Source organism: Oryctolagus cuniculus, chromosome 16 (assembly GCF_051225735.1).
Source record: "Oryctolagus cuniculus isolate XC-2025 breed Fujian yellow rabbit chromosome 16, ASM5122573v1, whole genome shotgun sequence".
Classification (NCBI taxonomy): Eukaryota; Metazoa; Chordata; class Mammalia; order Lagomorpha; family Leporidae; genus Oryctolagus; species Oryctolagus cuniculus.
In genome coordinates this window covers 46044640-46071180 of record NC_142882.1, presented here as the reverse complement: position 1 = coordinate 46071180, position 26541 = coordinate 46044640, and the positions used below count along the sequence as shown (strand labels likewise).

The following is a 26541-nucleotide window of genomic DNA, read 5'->3' as shown; positions in this document are numbered from 1 at the left end:
GCTGGGCACAGGGCAAGAATGCTCAGGATGAGAGATGACTCTGAACTTTCGGAAAGCACTTTTGCATGCTGACCCAGGAGCACATGAATGTACCTGGGAAAAGCGACGCTGTCAACCTAGGCTTAGCACACCCAGGACGTACAGAGTGGGACGGGAAGCTAGCCGTGTGCTGTCACGTCCTGTGTGGCAGGTCGTTGGCAGGAAGAGCCTCCTGCATTCCCGAAAGCCCCAAGGGTGGTCGTGATCTGGCCTTGGGCTGTGGGCCTGCAAGGAGCCTGACCTCATGTCCTCTGCTGGTTCTGAATGTTGATGTCTCAGCTCAGCGCCCTGCCATGGGCCCCCTCCCTGCGGCAGGCCAGTGTGGGGAGCACAGATCTCTGGTCTTCTCCATGCCAGAGCTGTGCAATGGAACGCCCAGGGACGCTGCTGTCACGTGCACCTAAGACCATCACTAACTGCAGGTGGACTGCGCCTGGGTTCCACTGGACAGGTGTGCAGGGCGGAGCATGGTGGTGAACCTTGACATGTTGCAGAAGGACTGTGGGGGGACAGTGATGTCACTGGGTGTGATGCAGGCCATTCCCAGGAACACACACAGGTCAGCCCCCCAGGGCCCCGGCTTCCTCCTCCACAGGCACCCCTCAGCCCTAGTAGAACATCTGAGGCATTCGATCAGAAAATCTTCAGGGTGTGATCTGTTGGAGAAAGTCATAGCGTTCCTGACCCCTGTGCTCCCTGCTGTGCTGCCCTCTTGCTGGCCCACAGGCCCATAGGGTCCCAGAGTCCGGGCTCACGTGGGGAGGGGAGTCCTCTTCTGGGATCGGCACAGCCCTGACCTGGGCGGGGCCTCCCTCTCAGGGGGTTCCTCATCTGCCAATGGGAGTGAAGCCAGTGTCACCCCATGGCTGAGACAAGGTGCCTGGTGGACGTGGCCAGGGACCCGGAAATCCCAGGAGCTCGGGGAAGGAGCAGCCCCCGTCCTTGGGGACATGCTCTGTGTCTCCATCTTCCCAGCCGAGACCCACCCATGTGGCCTGCACAGCGGGCAGTCTGGGTCACGTGGGGTCCTGGACAAGGCCCCCTGTCTCCTGTGCAGTGAGCACATCCCTGCTGTGATCCGTCTGTCAGTGACCCGTTGTTGAGCACAGGGCCAGAGCCTGTGACAGGTGTTATTTGTGTGTGTCCCTGGACGGATTGTGTTCCCTCCGTGGAAGCCCCCAACCCACTCCCTGTGCACCCCTCATCCTGGAAGCTGGGGGCTCCCATTGTGTGCAGGGAGGTGCAGAGCATCGCATTCCCTGATGCGGTGATGGCTGTGGCAGGGCTGCCTTCCCATTGCACAGATGAGGACACTGAGGCTGCGGGGACAGCACCCCCGGCAGGTCCGTTCTGTGACCTCAGAGTCTGCGTCCCTGAGCATGAGGAGGCGCTGCCCCAGCCATGCCAGCGTCTCCCTGTTCCTTGCTTCCCTTGGCCTTCCCAGCATGTGGTGCTCTTTGTCCAAACGGGGAACGTTGGCTCTGGCCCTGGGGAGGTGCCCGTGTCCTCTGCAGAGGATGCAGGTCCCGGGCATTGGAGCCATGGTGCAGGGAGAGTGGGGTGGGGAGGGCACGGCCTGGGGAGCTGGCACGGTGCAAATTGTACATTCCACAGTGGGTAACAACTTACATTTTATTGAGGTTCAGGGACAATAAGGTGGAGAAAAGGAAGAGAGTGGGGAGGAGTAAAGAGAAATACAGGACGACGGGGGCGGGGAAGGCCAGGTGTGGCACTGGGGCTGCAGCAGAAGGGACTTGCGGAGCTGGGGCTGAGGCCGGGGCCAGTGCTGCGTCTGGTGCCCCTGCAGCGTCCTCGGCTTCAGCTGCTGCGTACAGTCCTGGCTCCAGACCCTCCATCCCCAGAGCCTCTTCTCTCAGGGCCTCCCCTGAGCCCTGCTCGGCCCCCGGGGACACAGCTGTCCCCCGCGCATCCTTGTGGTGGCGCTGATCGATGGAGGACCAGCACTGCTCCAGCGGGGGTGTTGTTGGGAGATCAGGGCTCTGTGGCGCCCCAGCCGTGACGTCAGGTTCCATAGTCAGAGTTTGGTGTCAGCTTTGAATTTTGGGCGAAGGGGTTGGTATCCTTGGTTGAAGTGGTAGAGTAGCATCATGTTCTTAAAATGGTCTTGAGTGATGGCTTTGATGTGATTCTGTAAAAAAATTTGGAACCAATTAAATAGGGATGGGTCTCAATAGCAGGGCCATAAGAATGATTGTGACTGGCCAGAGAAAAGGAGCTAACCATGACCCTGTCTCAGTGCAGTCCAGCTCTTGTTTCATTGGTTTCAGCCCTCTGCTGGAGGCAGTAGCCTGTTGTTGATTTTATCTAGGGAGTTGGTTACCACTTTGGATTGATTAGCGTAATAACCGCGCTCTTCTCCCAGGAAAAGACAGGTTCTGACCTATTGTGCTGTCAGGAGATCTAGTGCTTTGGTGTTTTGCAGGACTAGGATGCCAGGGAGTTTGTTCTTGTAAGGTGGATGCAGCCTGGTGGAGGCTTCCAAGTCAGTGTCTGTTAGGCCAGTTGGTTTAGGGAGTGTGGAGATGGAGCCTAGGGCTGCACTTCCCACCCCCAACAGGGCTAGGAGAGTGAGGACAACAGCAGGGGCCTTCCTGAAGCTGAAACTGGAGTTGAGTTTATTTGGGATCTAAGTGCTGTTTCCTGGGTGTAGATAAAAATAGGAATGAGTATTACTGGGCACAGGGAGGATGGGCAGGGGTGATGGTTTTTAGAAGACTGTTGTGGCACACAAAATGGGTGCTATTGGAATGTCTGGTGCTGGGGCAGGAAGGGAGGCGGCGGCCGTGCCATTCTTAAAGGGACCTAGAGAAGGCTATGGGCTGCTGATGGCCGGAAGGAAAGTGAGTGAGTCTTTGGTGGTTTGTGATGTGGCTGAAGATTTACTGGAAAAGCTGAGGAAGTTTCATTTTCACAAAGAAACAATTGATGCTGCCATTATAATGAAGATTGAGAAAGATAAACGCTTGGTGGTACTGGATGAGGAACTTGAGGGCATTTCTCCGGATGAACTTAAGGATGAGCTACCTGAGCGACAGCCTCGCTTCATTGTGTATAGTTCCAAATATCAACATGATGATGAAGAGTGTCGCATCCTCCGTGCTTTATTTTCTCCGGTCTTGTTGGATGTAAGCCTGAGCAGCAGGTGATGTATGCTGGAAGTAGGAATAAGCTAGTGCAGACAGCTGAGCTGCCCAAGGTATTTGAAATAAGAAATACTGAAGACCTACCTGAAGAGTGGTTACGCAAGAAGCTGGAATTTTTCCGCTAATGTGAACTTCTGTGTTTCCAAAGTATTTATATATTAACCTGACCATACTGGAACCAGACATAAATACTTATTTATGCCTAAAAATGCATTGTTACTTACAGTATGTTTCCTGCAGTAAAGAAAACGTCTTCATGTGTGCGAAGTTTGAACAACAAAGAGGAAATCATCTTCATCGTAATGAAACTTCCTAAAGCGGTTCCTTAACAATTTGTAATTGTTAGGTGGACTACTTTCCTCCAGGGGCTTTTTACACTCTTGTGATTAATTTCTATAACTTATGGTTTAGGATTTGTTACTATTTACAGAGAGCATTGGAAAGTAGGTTCTTGGACTGTGATAGACAACAGTTGCCTCCTTTTGACAAATCCTGGAAATGAGCAGTTTATAAGTGAAAATAGCATATTATCACTTGTTAAATCATTTCTGTTAATTTGGAGTGAAAGCTTTGAGAGACCCAAATTTTGAGCCATGAATAATAATTTCCTGTAGCATAATCTGTGTTACAAGGACACTTTTTTCTCAATTCCATACCTCCTTTGGTTTCCTGCTTGTTTTCACTCAGCTCTGGAAACTCTGTTCATCAGTCATTCCTTTGTTGTTTTAGATTTATTTATTTATTTGAAAGTCAGAGTTACAGAGAGAGAGAGAAGAGGCAGATATATATGAGCCAGGAGCTTCTTCCAGGTCTCCCACATGAATGCAGGGGCCCAAGGACTTGGGCCATCTTCTACTGCTTTCCCAGGCCCTAGCAGAGAGCTGGATGGGAAGAGGAGCAGCTGGGGCTCGAACCGGTGCCCATATGGGATGCCGATGCTTTAGGCGAGGACGTCAACCTGCTGCACCACAGTGCCAGCCCCTCATCAGTCATTCTTAAGGTTTGGAAGTTAGATTTTATGATAGAATTACATGAGTATTGGGTTTTCTTGTATAAAATAGATCTTAGTTTTAGCAACTGGTGGGTTGTACTAATCAAGGGCTCCATTCCTGACTATGTTACTTCTAGAAAGTTTCAAACCTAGGTTCGTAGCACTTTATTTATAAGCGTCTCCTAATGTCCTGTGAACACCAGTGATTTTAAGTGTATTAATACTGTGCCTTTGATTTGTTAGCTTTGAAGTTAGTTTAAGACTTCTACACTGCCATTATTCCAAATTTGCTGAAATTAATACGTTTTTAAAGGGTCCAAGTAAAACAATGTTCTAATATGTGTATCTAAAATTTGTAGTAACATCAACTTCATATTTTTAAAATTCCAACTATCTGCTTGCATTAGTGAGTATATAGTTGTTGAGAGTTACGATTTGGGGTATATTTGTGATTAGTTTTGTGCCATAAGAAAAGAATACTTATAAAATTTTGGCTGTAGTGAGTAAAGTTATTAACGTATCAGTAGAAAACACATCTTATATCCTGAATGTCAGAAGATAATCTAAACTGGATGCATGAGTAGTTAACTAACCAGTCTTGTTAGATGATGGTATCCTTGGCATAAAGCAAGGATGCTAATGTATAGCACACTTTATTTTTTATTTTTATTTTTATTTTTGACAGGCAGAGTGGACAGTAAGAGAGAGAGACAGAGGGAAATGTCTTCCTTTTCCATTGGTTCACCCCCCACTGGCTGCTGTGGCCGGTGCACCGCACTGATAGGAAACCAGGAGCCAGGTGCTTCCTCCTGGTCTCCCATGTGGGTGCAGGGCCCAAGGACTTGGGCCATCCTCCACTGCACTCCTGGGCCATAGCAGAGAGCTGGACTGGAAGAGGAGCAACCGGGACAGAATCTGGCACCCTGACCGGGACTAGAACCCGGGGTGCCGGTGTAGCCTGTATAGCACACTTTAAAAACAAACCTATAAGTAATTGTTTAATGCTAACTTAATACAAGATCTGGAGAGCTAGAGACCAACCATATTTGGTGAGTGAATTCTTATATTAAGACTATCTTAGTCATTTCAGAACTAGCCAAGGCGTTCTTATGTTGTCATATTTCCCACTTAGATATTCTTTGCATTTCAATTTTGAGGTTTCTGCACAAACTTTAATAAAATGGTAACGATAGTAGAGAATTTGATGATACTGAATAGAACATCTTCTCTTCCGGACAGGCTGGCTTCCCTAATCTGGGATTCAGGAAGCAATCCAGGTCAGTTGGAGATGAGGAAGTGCTAGAGTAGGTATTTGGTTAATGAATGGAAAGGATTCTTCATTCCAATTTTGAGAGAGAAAAATCTTCACCCAGGAAGTTGAAGAATTCTTGAAAGAGGTATTTTGATGTTGGAGAATAACTTATCATTCTGCAGAAATGCAAATGTAACCAATTGAGCTGAGAGTATTTGTTTTTGAAGGAAGGAAATTGTCGCTCCCCCTCTTCGTGGAGGAGCAACACAGGACCCTGCGCTGTTCTTTCATCTGCTCGGCCCTCCCCGGGTTTGCTGCTGGTTCTTCCCGGGTTGGCTACTATCCCTTCCACCTCCGTGGAAGGGCAGTTCCCCCTGGCCACATTCCCCACTTCCGCAGGGGAGCGGCACACCGCCGGCCAGCTTTCTCGGGGGCTGCACGGGTTCCCTTAGATGTTCCCCATAGATGTTCCCGGTGCATGCCATCTCTCTCCTCCTTTATAGTCCTCCTCCGCCAATCCCAACTCAGCTGCCCACACGCCGAGTACGCTGCTCTCCTCCAATCAGGAGCAAGTCCTACAGTTTATTAGTTGAACTGGAGGCAGCTGTGCGGAAGCTGTTTACTTCTCTCCCAGCGCCATATTGTGGGAGAGCAGATGCATAGAATAAGTCTTAATTCCAGTAACTCAGTCTAGTCCGGTTTGCTCCCCACAGATCCCCCTTTCTTTTTATTTTTTGGCGTTGATACGTGCCTGTCTTCAGTGTCCCGCGGCACACACTCTGCTCTACTTGCTAGAGTTGCCACAGGCTCTTACAAGTCCTATCAATCAGGCAAACCGAATCCGGGTCCTCTCTTCGCCATGTTGTGAGGAGGTTTTTAGGCGCTGATGCGTGCCTGTGTTCGGTGCCCTGCAGCGCATGCTCTACTCTGCTAGAACTGCCTGCAGGTGCTTACAAAACCTATCAGGCAAACCGAATCCAAGCCTTCTCATTGCCGTATTGTGGGGGAGACTTATTAGTGTTGGTTTGTGCCTATCTTCGGTGACCTGCAGCTCATGCTTTGGTCGAGCTGCTTGCTGGTGCTTACCGCCTTAAATCAGGCAGACCGAATCCAAGCCTCCTAATTGTTGCATTGTGGGGAAGCCTTACTGATGTTAATTCGTGCCTGTCTTCGGTGACCTGCGGCGCATAAGCTGCTAGCTGCCCGCAGGTGCTCATCGTGCTCATCGCCTCACTTAATCAGGCAGACCGAATCCAAGCTCTCACATTGCAGTGTTGTAGGGAGGCCTTTCTATTTCTCTATTTCTCTATCTCCGGGCATTCCTATTTCTCCCATTTTACTTCAAGCTTCCAGCATTCCTATTTCTCTCACTTTACTTCTAAACTTCTGTTTCTCTTATCCCCGCAGCTTCCCGGCACCTCGCCCCGCCGGCTCTGAGCCGCTTCAGCCCGCGCCTCGGCTTTGCGCGGCTTGGCTTCGCGCGCTCCGCGGTCTCCACGCCCTTCGCGTCTGCACCACGGCCTCGCGCCAGCCCCGTTCCCTATCTATTCACGCCCCGTGCTCTCTCTGCACGCGGCGGCTTCCGTGGGTAACACAGCGTAGCTTACGTGTCCGCCACTAGCATTCAATCTAAGTTCCCCGGGCTAGCCTGGCGAATTCAACCCAGCATACGTCTCCGCCCCACGATTTGGCTTCCCGTCCTTTGCTCCCCGGGCTAATCAGACGGATCCCAATCTGGCTTACGTTTCAGCTTCTGGTTTCAACTTTTCGCCCCCTATTCCCGGGCTAACTTGAGAATCCCAAAGTGGCTTTCGTATCCGCCTCGGCCTGCCCCCCGCGGCTTCAATTTCCCTAACATTTTTTCTCTACCCGGTATGTTTCCCCAAGCTTTCCTCCAACAATACTCCTCCCTCATTTCTCCTGGCCTCTCCCCACAGTCCGCATCCGAGTCTGTTTGTTCTAGCTTTCACTTTCGCTTTCGACCTTAGAGATTTCTCCCAGCTTCCCCCCATAGTCCGTATCTGAGTAGTCTATGCCTAGGCTTTCAATAGCTCCTTCCGGCACCTTTATCGTCCGGCTTTTCCCTAGGCTGTTTGCTAGTCTCTCTCTCCGGTAATTTCCCAGTTCTTCCCGGTCTTTCCCTCCTAGGTTTCCTATCCGTCCTAGGTTTCCTATCCGAGTCACGGCACCATTATGTCGCTCCCCCTCTTCGTGGAGGAGCAACACAGGACCCTGCGCTGTTCTTTCATCTGCTCGGCCCTCCCCGGGTTTGCTGCTGGTTCTTCCCGGGTTGGCTACTATCCCTTCCACCTCCGTGGAAGGGCAGTTCCCCCTGGCCACATTCCCCACTTCCGCAGGGGAGCGGCACACCGCCGGCCAGCTTTCTCGGGGGCTGCACGGGTTCCCTTAGATGTTCCCCATAGATGTTCCTGGTGCATGCCGTCTCTCTCCTCCTTTATAGTCCTCCTCCGCCAATCCCAACTCAGCTGCCCACACGCCGAGTACGCTGCTCTCCTCCAATCAGGAGCAAGTCCTACAGTTTATTAGTTGAACTGGAGGCAGCTGTGCGGAAGCTGTTTACTTCTCTCCCAGCGCCATATTGTGGGAGAGCAGATGCATAGAATAAGTCTTAATTCCAGTAACTCAGTCTAGTCCGGTTTGCTCCCCACAGGAAATGAGACTTTGTTTCATTTGGTTCACATCAATAAGACAAACTAATGCTGCAAGAATGTATTTTTAAAATGAGGTTCCTTCATTGGTCTTGTGTTAAGGTTTTTAATTTGGTTTTTCCAATTTGGAAGCCCTCCTTGATGTCAGATGACATTGACCGCCACACACACAACTCTTGGTTTCTGTTGTCCAACAGGAGCAGAGAGCTGTGTGAAATCCCCCCGCCTTTTTTTTTTTTTTTTTTTTTTTTTGCCTTGTTTGACTTCTCATCAATGACATGTATTCTGCAACACGTCACATTGAGATTAGGGGATCAGTATAGCTTTTTATTCCATTTGTCCTATGGCAAGAGTTTATAAATCCTGTGCTCTAAAATATCCTCATTTATGTAAACTTCCTTGTATCTAAGTATATTTTACATTATCCTTTTCAAGTTAATTTGCTATTTAGTATTTTTTCCCTTGAATCAGGAGTAACTTCAGATTTCTTTTTTTTTTTCTGGAAGGAATTTTTTTTAACTTTAATTTAGTAAATATAATTTTCCAAAGTACAGTTGATGGATTACAATGCCCCCCCCAATAACTTCCCTCCCATCCACACCCCTCCCATCTCCCACTCCCTCTCCCATTCCATTCACATCAAGATTCATTTTCAATTATCTTTATATACAGAAGATCGATTTAGTATATATTAAGTAAAGATTTCATCAGTTTGTACCCACACAGAACATAAAGTGTAAAATTCCTTCCACATTGGACAACACATTAAGGACAGAGAGTAACTTCAGATTTCCTAATTCCAGTTTTTACATTCCATATTTTCTGGCACAACCATTGCCATTCAGCCCTAAATCCTAATCGTTCCTTTTGCGCAGCAGCTTTTTCCCTGGGCACCTCCTTCATGGTCTTTGAAGTCAGTGTTAGTATTGAGATTGTTGGTCTTGAAGTTCTGTGTAGCATCTAATGTCAAAATAGAGCCAATCAGTAATCCCAGTATGCATTTAGTGTGGTTTTTGTGGCAACATAAATGACATATGAAGAAAACTGTTCTCAGGTCACTATGCTGAAATCCCAAAATGTCTGAGTTTTGAATAGTAATCACTTTGCTCTGGTACTGAAGCAATTATGTTAGGAAAAAAGTTGGTTGACTGACGTTTGATTGCTTATCTTCTAAAGTAAAGGTTTGAATTCTCTTTCTGAAAAGATCGCTAGATGCCTAGTGCAGTTATACATACTGCACTAGGTGTTCCTAAAATTTGTATGGTCATCATCCAATAGGAGGGTGTTCCTAAAATTTGTATTGCCATCATCAAATAATCTGTGTGGCAAAAACATCAGCACTTTCACCTCGCTTTAGCTCCTATTTTTAGGAGTCAGTTGTAGCCATAAACTGTACCATGGTCTGACACTTTGAAAAGTTCACGGTTAGAGGAGTTTATTGCCACATTAAATTTGGCTGTTTTCCCCCCACCCATTATAGATATTAAGGAAGGTGTACTTTAAAAATGGTTGGACTGCTTTTAAACTCCAAGTAATGTCATTAATCCGTATGTGGACTAGTGATGAATAATATTTTCATCAGCATTTAAATGCTGATATTTGGGAGTAGAGGGTAAGTTGTATTCTACCAAGTGAAGCATTCTTAGAGTGGTTGCTTTCCCTGTTTGTTCAATAGACTGATAATGCTGGAATCTACAGAGTTTGAGCCTTTACAGTTTATGTGAAAAAGTGTTTCAAACACTTCAGGTCAAATATTATTTTGTATTTGTGGAAATATGTAAATAATCTTCTAAGCCACTTTAAAACCAATGGTTCCGGCCGGCGCCGCGGCTCACTAGGCTAATCCTCCGCCTAGCGGCACCAGCACACTGGGTTCTAGTCCCGGTCGGGGCGCCGGATTCTGTCCCGGTTGCCCCTCTTCCAGGCCAGCTCTCTGCTATGGCCAGGGAGTGCAGTGGAGGATGGCCCAGGTGCTTGGGCCCTGTATCCCATGGGAGACCAGGAAAAGCACCTGGCTCCTGGCTCCTGCCATCAGATCAGCGTGGTGCGCCGGCCACAGCGCACCGGCCGCGGCGGCCATTGGAGGGTGAACCAACGGCAAAGGAAGACCTTTCTCTCCGTCTCTCTCACTCACTGTCCACTCTGCCTGTCAAAAAAAAAAAAAAAAAAAAAAAAAACCAATGGTTCCAAGTTGGAAATTGGTGAGACATTTGTTTTCCTCTTACACCATTTGACATTTCAAATCAGTGATCGTGTTCCTGCCATGTTTCAAACAACTCCATTAAGCTTGTGATATAAACTGTGTTTTCCCACTCTTTGGAATAAGATTCATACACATACGCTTACTTGAGTATTGTTTAAGGTCACTGACATGGCAGGCCAGTTCCTCTTGATATATATGGTCCAATATCATCTCATCCAGGAGGCTTGAAACTAGAATGGTTTAGTCTTATGGATTTTAACAGTTCTCTGTTATTGTTTAAGAAAACCAACAACTGGCACAACTTGTTAAGCTGTGGTTCCTTCCAGTCTCTGCTAGTTCATATTGCATGTTTATTTTGGACAGTCTTTTGTTAAGCATGGTGCCTGTACTGGTTTAAATAAAGTGTTAACATAAAAGAAAAAAAAATGGGTGCTGTGGGGAGCTCTTATGGCTTTTGTGGTTCGGTTGATAGTGATGGTGTTATTACAGTCCTAGGGTAAGGCCGCTTAGGCAGTGTTGAAGGTGATACAGGTGGTGGGCCCTATAACATGGGATGCAGTGTAGTCATAGGGTACAGAACTGGTGTCTGTGCTGTGTTAAGTGGTGTGTGGCAATGTGGCCCAGTGCAGAAAATTCCCATTCTCTCATTGGCAGGCAGAGTGGGCAGTCCTGGCCCAAGGATGATCCCGAAGATTGGAGGATGGCCTGGGTAAGACTTGCTAGTTGTAGAGCATGGAGTCGGGGTAAAAGAATGATGGAGTTTGCTTGGGCTAATCCTGTTTGGCCAGGGATTGAATTGGGGCAGAGTCCTGACTTGCCTGCAGGGGTTGTGGTTTTCTACAAGGATTTGTATTATGTGAATTATGCCCCCAGGATCCTTTGGCATTGATATGAATACTGGCCCTGTGTCCTCGAACCCACTTAGGATCTTTGGGACTGGTAATGGTGTATATTACTGAGTTGGGTTCCCCAGGAATGCAAGGAGGTGAAGCAGGGACCACTTTTAAGTTTTTGTTTGTTTGTTTGTTTGTTTGTTTTTTTTTTTTTTTTTTTTTTTTTTTTGACAGGCAGAGTGGACAGTGAGAGAGAGAGACAGAGAGAAAGGTCTTCCTTTGCCGTTGGTTCACCCTCCAATGGCCGCCGCGGCCGGTGCGCTGCGGCCGGCGCACCACGCTGATCCGATGGCAGGAGCCAGGAGCCAGGTGCTTATCCTGGTCTCCCATGGGGTGCAGGGCCCAAGCACCTGGGCCATCCTCCACTGCACTCCCTGGCCACAGCAGAGAGCTGGCCTGGAAGAGGGGCAACCGGGACAGAATCCGGCACCCCAACCGGGACTAGAACCCGGTGTGCTGGCGCCGCTTGGCGGAGGATTAGCCTAGTGAGCCACGGCGCCGGCCCAGTTTTAAGTTTTAAATCTTGACCTCAGCTTTTAGGGGAACACTAGAGGGTAAGGGTCATCCATGCATATCCATGAAGGGCAATAGTACTGGGGAGGAGGGGGAGAGTCTGTGGTTAGGCAGCCCCATTTCTGTCTATCCTTGGCTAGATTGCCTTCTTGGAAACACATGTGTTTGTATTCCTGGGTATAAGACCATTCCCAGCCTATTCCCCTGCATTGTATTTGTCCTTTGTTTGCAACCTCACAAATATTGAACCAACTAATAGCTGGGGAGGGACCTGGTTTTGTGATGTTGTAGACCTCTAGGATTATACCATATTTGTCCCTTACCTGAAACTGTCAGAAATGAGTCTGGTATCAATGTCATTGGCTAATGAACTGGACTTGAAGATACAGAGTCCCAGCCAGGGTACTCACATCATCAGGGCCGTGAGTAATTTTGCTGTCATAGTTGACACAGGTATGAGCATTGTTGTGCACACCTTCCAGGAGACAGATTAACATATGATGAAGTCTCTGAGCACCCAAATCTCCAGGCTGATACGTCCAGTTTGGCTGTGTGCCCGGGAGAGTGTGCATGCCACCTGATAGTGTGAGGGGTCTTGTTGATGCAGGTAGTCTGTATGAGTCCAGGCTGAGTGCCAGATGCGCTCATTTTCATCAGCAGGGAGCCTGGAGGTTAGGTATTTTAGACATCTCACCAGGGTAAAAGTGAGGCAGAGGAACTCCGTTTTGTGTTTAGATGCGCTTTCTGAAAGGGAGCCCAATTTTTCCTCAGGCTGTCTCATATCAGACAATGAGAAGGGGACATGACCCAAAGGGACAAATACCATATGTTCTCTCTATCTGTGATAACTAATAGAGCACCTAAAAGGAAATCTGTAGAGGTGAAATTGAGAAGCAATGGAAAGTGCTTGTCTAGACTGTTGAGGAGCAGTTTTTTTTTTTTTTTTCCTTAATGGAGAATGTGACTGAGAATGGAGATGGAGGAGGAGGTGGGTGGGAAGGCGGGTATGGTGGGCAGAATCACTATATTCCTAAAGTTGTACTTATGAAATTTGTACTCATTAAATAAAAGGTAATTTGTGGGGGAAAAAAAGAGAGAGAGGGGAAGATGAACACAGTGGGACACTCTGGGCTTGCCACCTCCATTGTGGGCGACATGTTTCTCTGTGCTCTGAGATTGAGTTGGGGGATGGGTTCTAGTGATGCAGGTGCGTGGGGGAAGGAGCCAATCAATGTGGTTGGTATGGGGAGGCATGAGAAGAGAGGGAGGAGATTGATGAGTCTGCCTGACCTGAGGGGTGCTCTGGGGATCCTGTGGGATCTCTATGATTGTGGAAGTGTTAGCGTTTTTGAGGGAGTTTCCAAGAGGGGCTGGGAGGTCAAGGCTGGGGCTGGGTTGTTAGGGGGGAGTTGAGTGGTTTGGGCAGAGCAGAGAGTGGGGGTCAATAAGGAGGGGCTCATTAGCTGGATTGAAAACAGGAGGATCAAAGGGTGAGGCCTCAGATTCTGTGGTGGGCTTGGGAGGGAAAGAGGGGAAGAGAGAAGGACATCATAGGAGGAACAGTCCTTACACACAGACTGTTGGTTGTGAAGAGTTCTTGCAAGTAGGTACTTCAGACCACTTGCCATTTCATTTGAGGAAGTTGTATAGGTCCACAAGGACGTTCTGATCAAAGGTGCCAAATTCTGGCCAGTGGTTGTGGTTGACTGATTCGTATTGAGACCAAACTTGCAGACAAAAGCGCTTCATTGTAGGGTTTGAATGTGTGTTCTCTCACTTCTGGGTGCAGGGCACGAGGAAGCCCCTTCATCTCTCTGCATCAGTTGACTACATGCTGCAGTGAGGAGTCTCACAAGGGGCCCCCAAAGGGCTGCTGTGGGCAGTTCAGGAGTTCCCGTGTGCAGTGCTTGGCCATGTCCAGGCCGTGCTAAGGGCTGTGCTGGTGTTTGCTGTGGATGGTTTGGCTAAGTGAGACAGCAGGCCCGGTGTTGGGGAGAGGAAGAGGAGGGGTCACACTGTGGTGTGTGTCTGCAGCCCACAGCAGGAGATTTGGGGGTCACCACTGAATAACTTGTGTGCCCTGGGTCACCAGGCTCAGTTCCTGTAGAGAGCAAGCCCCCAGCAGATCAGGAGCTGCGTCTCAAGTGTACAATTGTCCTGTGGGCCATTTGGCGTCTGTGGCCTGGGCGTGGAGACACAGGAATGACCTGAATGTGCAGGGTTTGTGGAGAGTTGATTGGAGGAACAGACTCCAGTTTTTGCTCTTTGTCCACCTGCTGCGTTATTCAGGGAAGGACAGGTGTTGATGTTAACCTAAGTACAGGGTGCACTTGGAGGAGCTAGGCCATGGAGGGAGTTGGCTGAGGAGGCAGGGCTGGGCATGTAGGAGGGGCAGGGGTGAGTGCTGGTTGTGCATCCTGTTGGCGATGCATGACTTCCTCCTGTAGGTTCTCCCTGAAGCGCTGACAAGAACATGGCTGCGCTGCCCCTGCACTCTGTGATTCTTCCATATCCTTTTGTTGTGCTGAGAACCCCGCATGGGAGATCTGCCCTCAGGCTTCTCTGTGTCTCTAGAATTTCTAATTCTTTAAAAAAAGATTTATTTATTCTTTTTGAAAGTCACAGTTACAAAAAGAGGGAGAGAAACAGAGATATCTTCCATCTATTGGTTCACTCCCCAGATGGTGGCAGTGGCCTCCCTGGGCCAGACCTATGCCAACAGCTTGTGCCCAGTAACTTGTGGGTTGCAGCAGCCCAAGGGACTTGGGCACTCTTTCTCTACTTTTTTTCAGATCATTTGCAAGTAGCTGGACTGGAATTGGAGTAGCCAGGACAGGAACCAGTGCCCACATGGGATGTGAGGGTTTGCAGGCTGTGGCTTTATTCTCTAGAACTTCTTCATCTCCCAGCCTCCTGCTTTTACTGGATCCTGGAAGGAAGTCTTTGTTGTGCAAGACGACTGCCTCAGTCACGTGAGCACTGGTGTTGGTTGAGTGTCCCCAGTGTGCTTTCCGCGGTTGTTCTGACAGCACAGGAGGACAGATTGCATTTTTGATTCACTGGGAAGATTATCCAGGGTGATCTCATACCTGTTCATAAAACCGTTTATAAAGGGGACATGTATTTTTATATAAATAATATCAATAGATTTGAAGGTGCCCAAGTTAAGCATTGTGTATTTGTATGCAATTAATATTTACAATATATCTGTTGCAACTTATGTGGTTAAGATTATCCATAGATGAGGCCAGCACAATGGTGCAGAGGGTTAAATCCCCAGCCTGCAGTGCCTGCATCCCATATGAGTGCTCCACTTCGAGTCCAGCTCCCTGCTAACGTGCCTGGGACAGGCAGCAGAGGATGGCAGAAGTCTTTGGGCCCCTGCATCCATGTGGGAAACCTGGAAGGAGCTCCTGGCTTCTGGCTTCATGTTGGCTCAGCTCTGGCGGTTGCTGCCATTTGGGGAGTGACCCAGTGGGAAGACCTCTCCCTCTTGGCCTCTGCCTCTCTTTGTAACTCTTTCAAATAAAGAAATCTTTAAAATAATATTACCCATAGGAAAATAGAAAAGTGGAAGCTCATTTCACCAGTGCCCTAGTAGTTTTGCATTCTTGGTCAGCCTACAAAGTAAATTGGAGAGTCTCAAGGTACAGAGGGTTAAGCCTCCCCTTGGGGCAACCCCATTTCTTATCTGGGTGCCAGGTGAAGACCCGGCTGCCCTGCTTCTGATCCAGTTCCCCTTGGATGCACTGAGAGGAAGCATTCAGTGACCTGAGTCCCTGGGCCTCTGATACCCACATGGGAGATGCAGATGGAGTTTCTGGCTCCTGGCTTCTGCCTGGTCCTATCTTGGTGGTTGTGTGCATTTGGGAAGTGCACCAGTTAATGGGAGACTTCTCTCTGTCTCTCTCTACCTTTCAAGTAGGTGAAAATAAGTAGACATTTCTTTGACTGTATTTTATCTTATTATTTGGAAGTTTGTAGTATTATTAAGAAAAAGAAGGAGGCAAGCTAAGCAGAAAGGCGGCTTCTCCATTCCAGTGGCGCCTGAGTGTGCTGGACGTCCTAAATGGCATGTAGGGTTGCGGGTGGGCTCCGTGCTGTCCTGCGGGCAGATGAGCGCCGTGACGCCCAGGCCCATCTGCCTGTGTCCTCCCTCAGCTGTACGGCTCATTGGGATCGGGGGAGCAGACAGCGGGCTGAGTAGTGCACAGGCCAAGGAAGGCGGGCTGGGACCCTGACTTGAGACAGGATGAAGAGGGTTGTCCAGCCATGGGAATGTTCCAAATGTAGCTGTGGTTCATGCTCCAAATTTCCATGTTTTGTGGACTTTGCTCACTTAAAGGAAGCCAGCAGGTGCTGTACCAGGCCTGGCCCACAGGTGCTAGGATAGTGACATTTGGGGCTGTCTCAGCACCTGCCATAGGCCTGGCAAGCATCAGGGAGACTCCTGGCCAGGTCCTGGGCCTTGCGGATCCTTTGCCACTGTCACTTCTGCTCCAGCCTTGTTTCTCTGCCCCCGGAGCCTTGCTGTGTCACATTGTGGTTCCCTGACCGGAGGGCACAGCTTTGCATCTTCCTGGTGACAGCCTGCGAGGGGCTGAGCTGTCTTGCATCCTGGGAGACATCTCCGTCCAGGCTCCCTGCTCCCTGGCTGCACTGTCTGCCTGCCTGGGTGCTCACTGCTGCTGCTCCCTAGACAGCCTGCCCTGCCCTTTGTTTGGCTCTCACTGCCTATCTTCCAACCCCAGGTGTCTGCCCATGCCCCACAGGTGCCACCTGCTCCTGGGTCTCACCCCACATTGTTGTTCTCCTGTGGTGCCCCATCTTGGGACAGACTCTGCAGCTGTGGTGGAGGGCCCTGAATCAGCCACTGCATCAGTGTAAAGAGAGATGATGTGGGTGGCACTGCGTGAGTCAGCCAATGCCTGAGGGGACCCAAGAGTCTTCCTGGACCTGACCGAGAACCTGACCATACATCAGCTCAGCCCACATGAGCATCCGAGCTAACCACCCAGGCCAGGCAGAAAACGGGGATGCAGCCCTACAGCCACAAGGAACTGAGACGGCAGGGTACCAGATGGCCCCATGTAACCTCAGGAGAGACCTTGAGCCTGCAGCTCCTGGGATCTTGACCTGCAGATGTGGTGAGATGATACATCTGTGTCATAGAACCAGCTGTGCAGGGCAGGCACCTCTGCAGGCACCTTCAGGATGGAGAGTCACACCTCACGCAGCGTGGAGTGGGGTGAGCAAGCATCACCTGTTCCCTCTCTGCCGGGCACCCAGATATGTTCTTGGCAATTCTGATGTCACCCAACTGGGACATTTTTTTTTTTCCATCTTTGGAAAAACAAATGATCAAAGAGGCTGCTGAGTATCTGAACTCCCGGGCAGCCGCATCAAGTACTATGTAACCCTTCCATTCTCTGTGTGATGATGTGGAGTGAGCCCATTTGATAAGTGAGGAAATGGCAGCTCAGAGCACGGCAGGGTCTGCTTGCTCTGCAGTGCCTGCCCAATGAGTTAAGGGCCAGGGCTCTAACCCAAGATGGTTAGAACTGAAGCCAGGCTCTTAGCAGCAGACATGGGCACAGCAGCTCTTGTTCCCACCCCTCCTTAAATGCACATGGCAGACTGTGACGGGAGCTCCAGGGGACTTGATGATAGAGGACTGGAGCTGATGTGGGGGGGGGGGTTGGGAGCTTGTGCCTCTGGGAGTTCTTTGGGAGTAACATTGCGGGCATAGGGGGAACAGGTGCCTGGCAGCTTTGGGGCAACCTGGAGCTCCAGGCCTTATTCAGAGGGAGTGGTTCTGGGTTTTAACCTGGAGCCAGGGAGAGCCAGTGTGGGTCTCGGCAAACATTTTTTCTCCCCAGGAGAGACGGAGAGGAGATACAGAGGGAAATCTTCCATTTAATGGTTCACTCCCCAGATGGCATGAATGGCTGGGGCTGGGTTATGCTGAAGTGAGAAGCTGGGACATCCAAGTACTTGGGCCATTTTCTGCTGCCTACAGACACATATGCAAGGAGCCAGCTCAGAAATGGGGCATTAGGGCCCTGAACTTTTTCGCATTTAGGATGCTTGCCTGGCAGGTGGTGGCTTGACCTGCCATGTCACAACATTGGTTCTTTGATTTTTATTTTTTAAGTGCATGTGTTAGGTCTTTTTGTTTTTTAAAGTTTTTTTTTAAAAGATTTATTTATTTATTTGAAAGTCAGAGTTACAGAGAGGCAGAGGCAGAGAGGTCTTCCATCATCTCGTTCAGTCCTCAGATAGCTCCAAGAGCTGGAGCTGGGTCATTTTGAAGCCAGGAACCAGGAGCTTCCTCTGTGTCTCCCATGCAGGTCAGGGGCACAAAGACTTGAGCCATCTTCTGCTTTCCCAGAGAGCTGGATCAGAGTGGAACAGCCGGGACTTGAACCGGTGCCCATAAGGGATGGTGACACTGCAGGCAATGGTGCCAGCCTCTGGATTTGTTTTTAAAAGCTTTGTTGCAGGAGGGTTTGTGGCACAGGAGGTCAAATTTGCCAGCTTGGATGCCTGTATCCCCCATGAGGGTGCTGGGTTTGGCTGCCAGTATTCTGCTTCCAATCCAGCTTCCCACTGATGTGTCTCTGGGGGGCACAGGCAGTGGCTCGAGCACTTGGGTCTCTGCCACTGGATGGGAGCTCCGCCTCTCTTTGTGCTTTTCAAGTCAAATGAAAATTGATGAAAAAATTTAAAAAACAGTTTCTTTGTCCACTGAGTAAAGATTGTCCATGGGCTCCTGTTTCCTAGCTGTGGAGATTGTGCCTCCTTAAGGAGCACTGTGGTTGGTACTTCTGGGAGGTGCTCCTGGCTTGGGTCAGGTGGTTGCCAGAGATGCTGCCCCACACCCTACAGTGCCCAGGGTGCCCTGGGCCAACATAGATCTGATCTGTGTCCGGTGTCCATGGTGCCTAGAGGAGAGCTCCTGGGTCAGGGGTACAGGAGTGGAACCAGGAGATTAATGAGGAGCTGGAGAGACAGGGTGTGATCTGGTCTCTGCTGTGAGAGGTGACGTGGCTTTATGTGGATTCCCTGTCCTGTGCCTCAATTTCCCTGCTGCAAAATGGGCAAAGTAGTCCCCTCCACGAGTTTTCAGGATTGCAGAAGGCGTTCCTTGTAAAGCCCTGAAACCTGAGCCTCTACACCTGCACCCTTACAGCTGCGGCGGCCGACATTGCTGTGTGTCACTGTTTGAGGAGAGGGAAGTGGGGCAGGATCTCCCTTCCCAGCATCCCTGGAACTTCACCCAGATCATCTTATCTGGGTTCTTGGTTTTTAGGGTTTAGGATTGCATGAGTTCAGACCTGAGTGTAACCTCAGCTTGTGGGGAATCACAGGGTCAGGACTGTGTGCGTCCATGGTTTGATCGCCCTGGACTTTCACCTTCGTAGGTTGACCTGCAAGAAGTGAGCAGAGGGGCAGAAAGCCCTTGCTCCCCACCTCCACCTCCTCTGTCCCCCGAGTTCACTGGGCTTGTTCCTGTGGGGAAGCAAACGCCACACTGCAGGGCTGTGTCTGCATTCCTGGGGAGATACACAGGGCATCAGCCTTGTCCTCTCCCATGGAGCAGAAGCACAGAGACTCCTGCTCTGTCAGCTGTGACTCACACTAGTCTGTCCCTGCCCACTGCCCTCGTCCCTGCCTCCAGGCCTCTGACAACTGCCGTTGTGCCCTGAGCCTCGAGGGCATCACCACTTTGTAGATTCCCGTGTTTTTGTGAGGTCATGTGGTGTTTGTCTTTCTGTGCTGGTTGATTTCACTTAACCCAGTGATTTCCAGATCCTCCCATGGTACCACAAATGACAAGATTTCAACCTTTTTTATAGCCGAGTAGTATTCCTATGTGTACACGTACCCCTTTTTTTCTTTTTCCATCCATGGTGGATGGATGTGTAGGTTGTTTGCATTCCTTAGCTACTGGGAACAGGACTGCAGTAAAATTGGGGGCACAGATCTTTCTTCCACAGACTTAACTTCCTTTCCCTTCGATGTACACCAGGTAGTGGGATTGCTTGACTGGATGGTGGCTGTAGTTTCTGTTTATTGAGCAACTTCCTTGCTGCTTTGCTAGATCTTCATTCCCACCCACAGAGTGCCAAGTGTTCCCTCCCCTCCACATCATCTCTTGGTATCCCATTGTGGTTTTGCTTTGTATCTCTCTGAGTTTAGTGATCAGCACTTTTGTCCAGTATTTCACAGTATCTGTAGTTCCCCCTGTGCCGTGGAATAGAACCACTGACATGTCTTCTTTTAAGAAACGTCTATTTCTATCTATGGCCATTTTAATCCGAATTACTTATTGTTGGTTTTTTTGCTTTTGCTGTTAGTTCTGTTGTATATTGACTTTACTAACTGCTATGTCAGATGTTGGTTGGCACATATTGTTTCCTTTGGTGTGCAGAAGCTCTTTAATTTGGTGAAATCCCATTTGTCTGCTAGTTGGCTTGGTATGCTGTGCTCTTGGGATCTGATCTAAGAAATCCTTGCCCATAGCACTGTCCGGAAGCAGTTCCCCTGTGTTTTTTTTTTCTAATTGTTTCAAAGGCTCAGGTCTTAGATTTCTGTCTTTCTTCTGTTTTGATTTCTTTTTTAATACCAATATTAATCACCCACAGCATTGATGAGTATGTTGTGTGCTCGTTAAGACCAGGTTTTCTTCCATGTTCTTTTCATTTAATCAATTTGTTCTTCCCAAAAGTGATAGAGTTAGGTTCTGCGGTTAAGCACTGTCTTGCAGTTGAGGATCCAGAGGCAGCGTTCCACAAATGATGAGTCCGTTTGGTTTGTAGCACTTCGTAAGTCTAGTGCTTCTGGACTGCCTAGATAACCTGATGTTGAAGTCCCCAGCTCCTATTGTTGTGGGGTCTCTACCTCCCTTTAGAACCAATATTGTTTGTATTACATGCTTAGGTGGTGTTGTTTTCAGGTGCATGTATGTATTGACAGTTGTTAGATGCTCTTTCTGACAGATTCTTTTATCCTGATGTAATGTGTGTCTGAAATGGGTTTCTTCCAGGCAGTATCTTGAGTGTTGGTGTTTATCCACTCAGCCAGTCGGTATCCTTTAGTGGAGAATTTAACCCATTTATATCCTCAGTTCTTATTAACAGATACCAACTTATGTCTACCTGGGTACTTTTTTCTAGGTACAAGTATTTTCAGTCATCTTGAGTATGAGCTAGGAATGGAGTAGCTGAGTCCGACAGTAACTCTTCATATCTCCATTTGGGGACAACTGCTTGAACACTACAGTGGCTGCACCATTTCACACTCTCACCATCAATGGGTGAGGTCTGTTTGTCCATATCCTTTATAACTCTGGTTCCTCCCCACTGTTTAAACTCTTGCCACTCAAGTAGGGGAGAGTTGGTTTACACTGTGGCTTTCATTTGCTTTTCCCTGGGTCCAGATGATGTTGCGCAACTCTTTCTGGGCTTATCTTAGAAGAGATGCACATTGAGAGGCAAGATGGCGGAATAGGAAGGGAGCACACAGTCCGTGGAGAGACAGTTTAATAAAAGTGGAGATACTGCAGATTCAAGGAAGAGTAGGGGAGGAAACAGCAGAAGAAACTCTTCTGGAGCGCGTGATTCACAGTGGACCTGCGTGGTAAGCGTGGGAGCCCGCAGTTCAGGACACCAGTGGCAGACTCAACACACCAGCACTGGAACACGAGGTGAGCCGAACCTCAATAGCCTGAGACACTGGCAGGCAAGCAGAGAGAGGAGACTAGAGGGAACGACCCCCAGGGGGGAAAAGTTCACCAGGCTAACTGGAAGAGAGAGAGAGAAAAAAACAAAAGGTGACTGCTACGGACACGGGTTTCTCTCTCTCCGCTCACCTCTCAAGGGCGAGCAAGACAAAGAGCAGGCGCTATCTTGGACATATGTCATAAGCAGAGCGACCTCAGGTCTGCACTGGCCCTGAGCCTAGCAGAAAAACCTGACTCTGGGCGGGGCGAATTAACAGGAGATTAGGACCTAGTAAATTTGTGGTGCTACTGAACTGAGACTGTGAAAAAAGAGACGGTGGGGGAGAGAAATCACAGAATTTACGTGAGTACTCTCCAGAGATGCTACAATTCCGTAACTTTGGCAACCCAGTGGGAGACTGAAGGAGAATCTGAGCCCACCCTGAGGGCAGAACAGATTCCCTGTGTGGTCCTTGGGAAAGAGCTTCTGATCTCTGGCTCCTGTGGGTATATCATTTGCCTGCTAACTACCTCCAACTTCGTTCAGCTGTGTGGAATTACTTCCCTTTTGAATCAAAAAAAGAAAGAGACAGAGAGAGAGAGAGATCTACCACGCCTAACCTGGGAGTGTCACCTTTGGCACACCAAACAGAGCTCTCAGGCCACACCCATCTCAAGCCTCTAAGGCTCCATCAAAAACAGACAGTCCACTTAATCTAGAGTCTTAGTATAACAAGAAAAAGCACCACAGTGAAGAAACCAAATATCTCCAATATGCCAAATAACAAACGCAAAAACCGAGGTAATAAAAACAAGGAAGTCACCATGACACCCCCAAATGAAAAAGACACCCAAATTCAAGATTCTGAAGATGATGACAGAAGAAATGCAAGAAGCAGATCTCAAAAAATTGATAAGAACATTAAGAAGTTCTCAAAAACAAATTCTTGAACTACAGAAATCCTTAATGGACAAGGTAGAAAATCTCTCTCGTGAAAATGAAATATTCAGGAAGAATCAAAGTGAAACGAAACAACTAGTACAACAGGAAACTGTGATAGTGACGAGAAATCATAAGGAAGTGAAGAATTCAATAGATCAAATGAAAAACACAATAGAGAGCCTTACGAACAGAATGGGTGAAGCAGAAGGGAGAATTTCGGACTTAGAAGACAGAGAACAGGAAAGGATACAGTCAGACCAAAGAAAAGAAGAGGAAATTAGAAATCTAAAACATATTGTCGGGAATCTACAGGATACTATTAAAAAAACCAACATTCGAGTTCTAGGAGTTCCTGAAGGCATGGAGAGGGAGAAAGGATTAGAAGGCCTTTTTAGTGAGATATTAGCAGAAAATTTCCCAGGTTTGGAGAAGGACAGAGAAATCCTAGTACAGGAAGCTCACAGAACCCCTAATAAACATGATCAAAAGAGATCCTCACCACGACACGTTGTAATTAAACTCTCCACAGTGAAACATAAAGAACAGATCCTAAAATGTGCAAGAGAGAAACGTCAGATTACTCTCAGAGGATCTCCAATCAGACTCACAGCTGACTTCTCATCAGAAACCCTACAAGCTAGGAGGGAATGGTGAGATTAGCCCAGGTACTAAGAGAGAAAAACTGCCAGCCCAGAATATTATATCCTGCAAAGCTCTCATTTGTGAATGAAGGTGAAATAAAGACTTTTCATAGCAAACAGAAATTGAAAGAATTTGTCGCCACTCATCCAGCCCTGCAAAAGATGCTTAAAGATGTGTTACACACAGAAACACAGAAACACGGTCATCAATATGAAAGAAGGTAAAGGAAGGAAACCTCACAGCAAAAGATCACAGGGAATTCAAAGCATATATTAGAACTTATCTTTGGCAAATGGCAGGGCAAAACTACTACTTATCATTAGTCACATTGAATGTTAATGGCCTGAACTGTCCAGTTAAAAGACACAGATTGGCTGATTGGGTTAAGGAACAAAACCCATCTATTTGCTGCTTACAAGAAACACATCTTTCCAACAAAGATCCATACAGACTGAAAGTGAAAGGCTGGAAAAAGATATACCATGCCAACAGAAATGAAAAAAGAGCAGGCGTAGCCATCTTAATATTGGACAACATAAACTTTACCACAAAAACTGTTAAGAGAGACAAAGAGGGACACTATATAATGATTAAGGGATCAATTCAACAAGAAGATATAACAATTATCAATGTATATGCACCTAACTACAGGGCACCGGTTTATCTGAAAGATTTGTTAGTGGTCTTAAAGGGAGACTTAGACCCCAATACAATAGTACTGGGGGACTTCAATACTCCACTCTCAGAAATAGACAGATCAACAGGACAGAAGATCAACAAGGATACAGTAGATTTAAATGACACTATAGCCCAAATGGATCTAACAGATATCTACAGAACTTTCAATCCTACAGCTAAAGATTTTACATTCTTCTCAGCAGTACATGGAACCTTCTCTAGGATTGACCACATTCTAGGCCATAAAGCAAGTCTCAGCAAATTCAAAAGAATTAGAATCATACCATGCAGCTTCTCAGACCATAAAGGAATGAAGTTGGAAATTAGCAACTCAGGAATCCCTAGAGCATACGAAAACACATGGAGATTGAACAACATGCTCCTGAATGAACAATGGGTCATAGAAGAAATTAAACGAGAAATCAAAAATTTTCTGGAAGAAAATGAGGATAACAGCACAACATACCAAAACTTATGGGACGCAGCAAAAGCAGTGTTAAGAGGAAAGTTTATATCAATAGGTGCCTACATCAAGGAATTGGAAAGGCACCAAATAGATGAGCTTTCAACGCATCTCAAGGATCTAGAAAAACTGCAGCAAACCAGACCCAAATCTAGTAGGAGAAGAGAAATAATTAAAATCAGAGAAGAAATCAACAGGATTGAATAAAAAAAAAAAAACCGCTACAAAAAATCAGCCAAACGAGGAGCTGGTTTTTTGAAAAAATAAACAAAATTGACACCCCATTGGCCCAACTGACTAAAAAAAGAAGAGAAAAGACCCAAATCAATAAAATCAGAGATGAAAAAGGAAACATAACAACAGACACCACAGAAATAAAAAGAATCATCAGAAATTACTACAAGGACTTGTATGCCAGCAAACAGGGAAACCTATCAGAAATGGATAGATTCCTGGACACAGGCAACCTACCTAAATTGAACCAGGAAGACATCGAAAACCTAAACAGACCCATAACTGAGGCAGAAATTGAAACAGTAATAAAGGCCCTCCCAACAAAGAAAAGCCCAGGACCAGATGGATTCACTGCTGAATTCTACCAGACATTTAAAGAAGAACTAACTCCAATTCTTCTCAAACTATTCAGAACAATCGAAGAAGAGGGAGTCCTCCCAAATTCTTTCTATGAAGCCAGCATCACCTTAATTCCTAAGCCGGAAAAAGATGCAGCACTGAAAGAGAATTACAGACCAATATCCCTGATGAACATAGATGCAAAAATCCTCAATAAAATTCTCGCCAATAGAATGCAACAACACATCAGAAAGATCATCCACCCAGACCAAGTGGGATTTATCCCTGGTATGCAGGGATGGTTTAATGTGCGCAAGACAATCAATGTGATACACCACATTAACAGACTGCAGAAGAAAAACCATATGATTATCTCAGTAGATGCCGAGAAAGCATTTGATAAAATTCAACACCTGTTCATGATGAAAACTCTAAGCAAACTGGGTTTGGAAGGAACATTCCTCAATACAATCAAAGCAATCTATGAAAAACCCACAGCCAACATCCTATTGAATGGGGAAAAGTTGGAAGCATTTCCACTGAGATCTGGTACCAGACAGGGATGCCCACTCTCACCACTGCTATTCAATATAGTTCTGGAGGTTCTAGCCAGAGCTATTAGGCAAGAAAAAGAAATTAAAGGGATACAAATTGGGAAGGAAGAACTCAAACTATCCCTCTTTGCAGATGATATGATTCTTTATTTAGGGGACCCAAAGATCTCTACTAAGAGACTATTGGAACTCATAGAAGATTTTGGTAAAGTAGCAGGGTATAAAATCAATGCACAAAAATCAACAGCCTTTGTATACACAGACAATGCCATGGCTGAGGAAGAACTTCTAAGATCAATCCCATTCACAACAGCTACAAAAACAATCAAATACCTTGGAATAAACTTAACCAAGGACGTTAAAGATTTCTACGATAAAAATTACAAAACCTTAAAGAAAGAAATAGAAGAGGATACCCAACAAATGGAAAAATCTTCCAGGCTCATGGATTGGAAGAATCAACATCATCAAAATGTCCATTCTCCCAAAAGCAATTTATAGATTCAATGCAATACCAATCAAGATACCGAAGACCTTCTTCTCAGATCTGGAAAAAATGATGCTGAAATTTATATGGAGACACAGGAGACCTCGAATAGCTAAAGCAATCTTGTACAACAAAAACATAGCCGGAGGCATCACAATACCAGATTTCAGGACATACTACAGGGCAGTTGTAATCAAAACAGCATGGTACTGGTACAGAAACAGATGGATAGACCAATGGAACAGAATTGAAACACCAGAAATCAATCCAAACATCTACAGCCAACTCATATTTGATCAAGGGGCCAAAACCAATCCCTGGAGTAAGGACAGTCTATTCAATAAATGGTGCTGGGAAAATTGGATTTCCACGTGCAGAATCATGAAGCAAGACCCCTACCTTTCACCTTACACAAAAATACACTCAACATGGATTAAAGACTTAAATCTATGACCTGACACCATCAAATTATTAGAGAGCATTGGAAAAACCCTGCAAGATATAGGTAACGGCAATGACTTCTTGGAAAACACCCCAGAAGCACAGGCAGTCAAAGCCAAAATTAACATTTGAGATTGCATCAAATTGAGAAGTTTCTGTACTTCAAAAGAAACAGTCAGGAAAGTGAAGAGACAACCGACAGAATGGGAAAATATATTTGCAAACTATGCAACAGATAAAGGGTTGATAACCAGAATCTGCAAAGAAATCAAGAAACTCCACAAGATCAAAACAAACAACCCACTTAAGAGA

The 26541-nt window shown here is 47.2% G+C and overlaps 1 pseudogene; it reads left to right on the top strand.

The window, feature by feature from the left end:
• The first annotated feature begins 2991 nt into the window (after positions 1–2991).
• On the top strand, positions 2992–3396 carry LOC149121724 (glia maturation factor beta pseudogene; annotated as a pseudogene).
• Positions 3397–26541: the final 23145 nt, after the last annotated feature.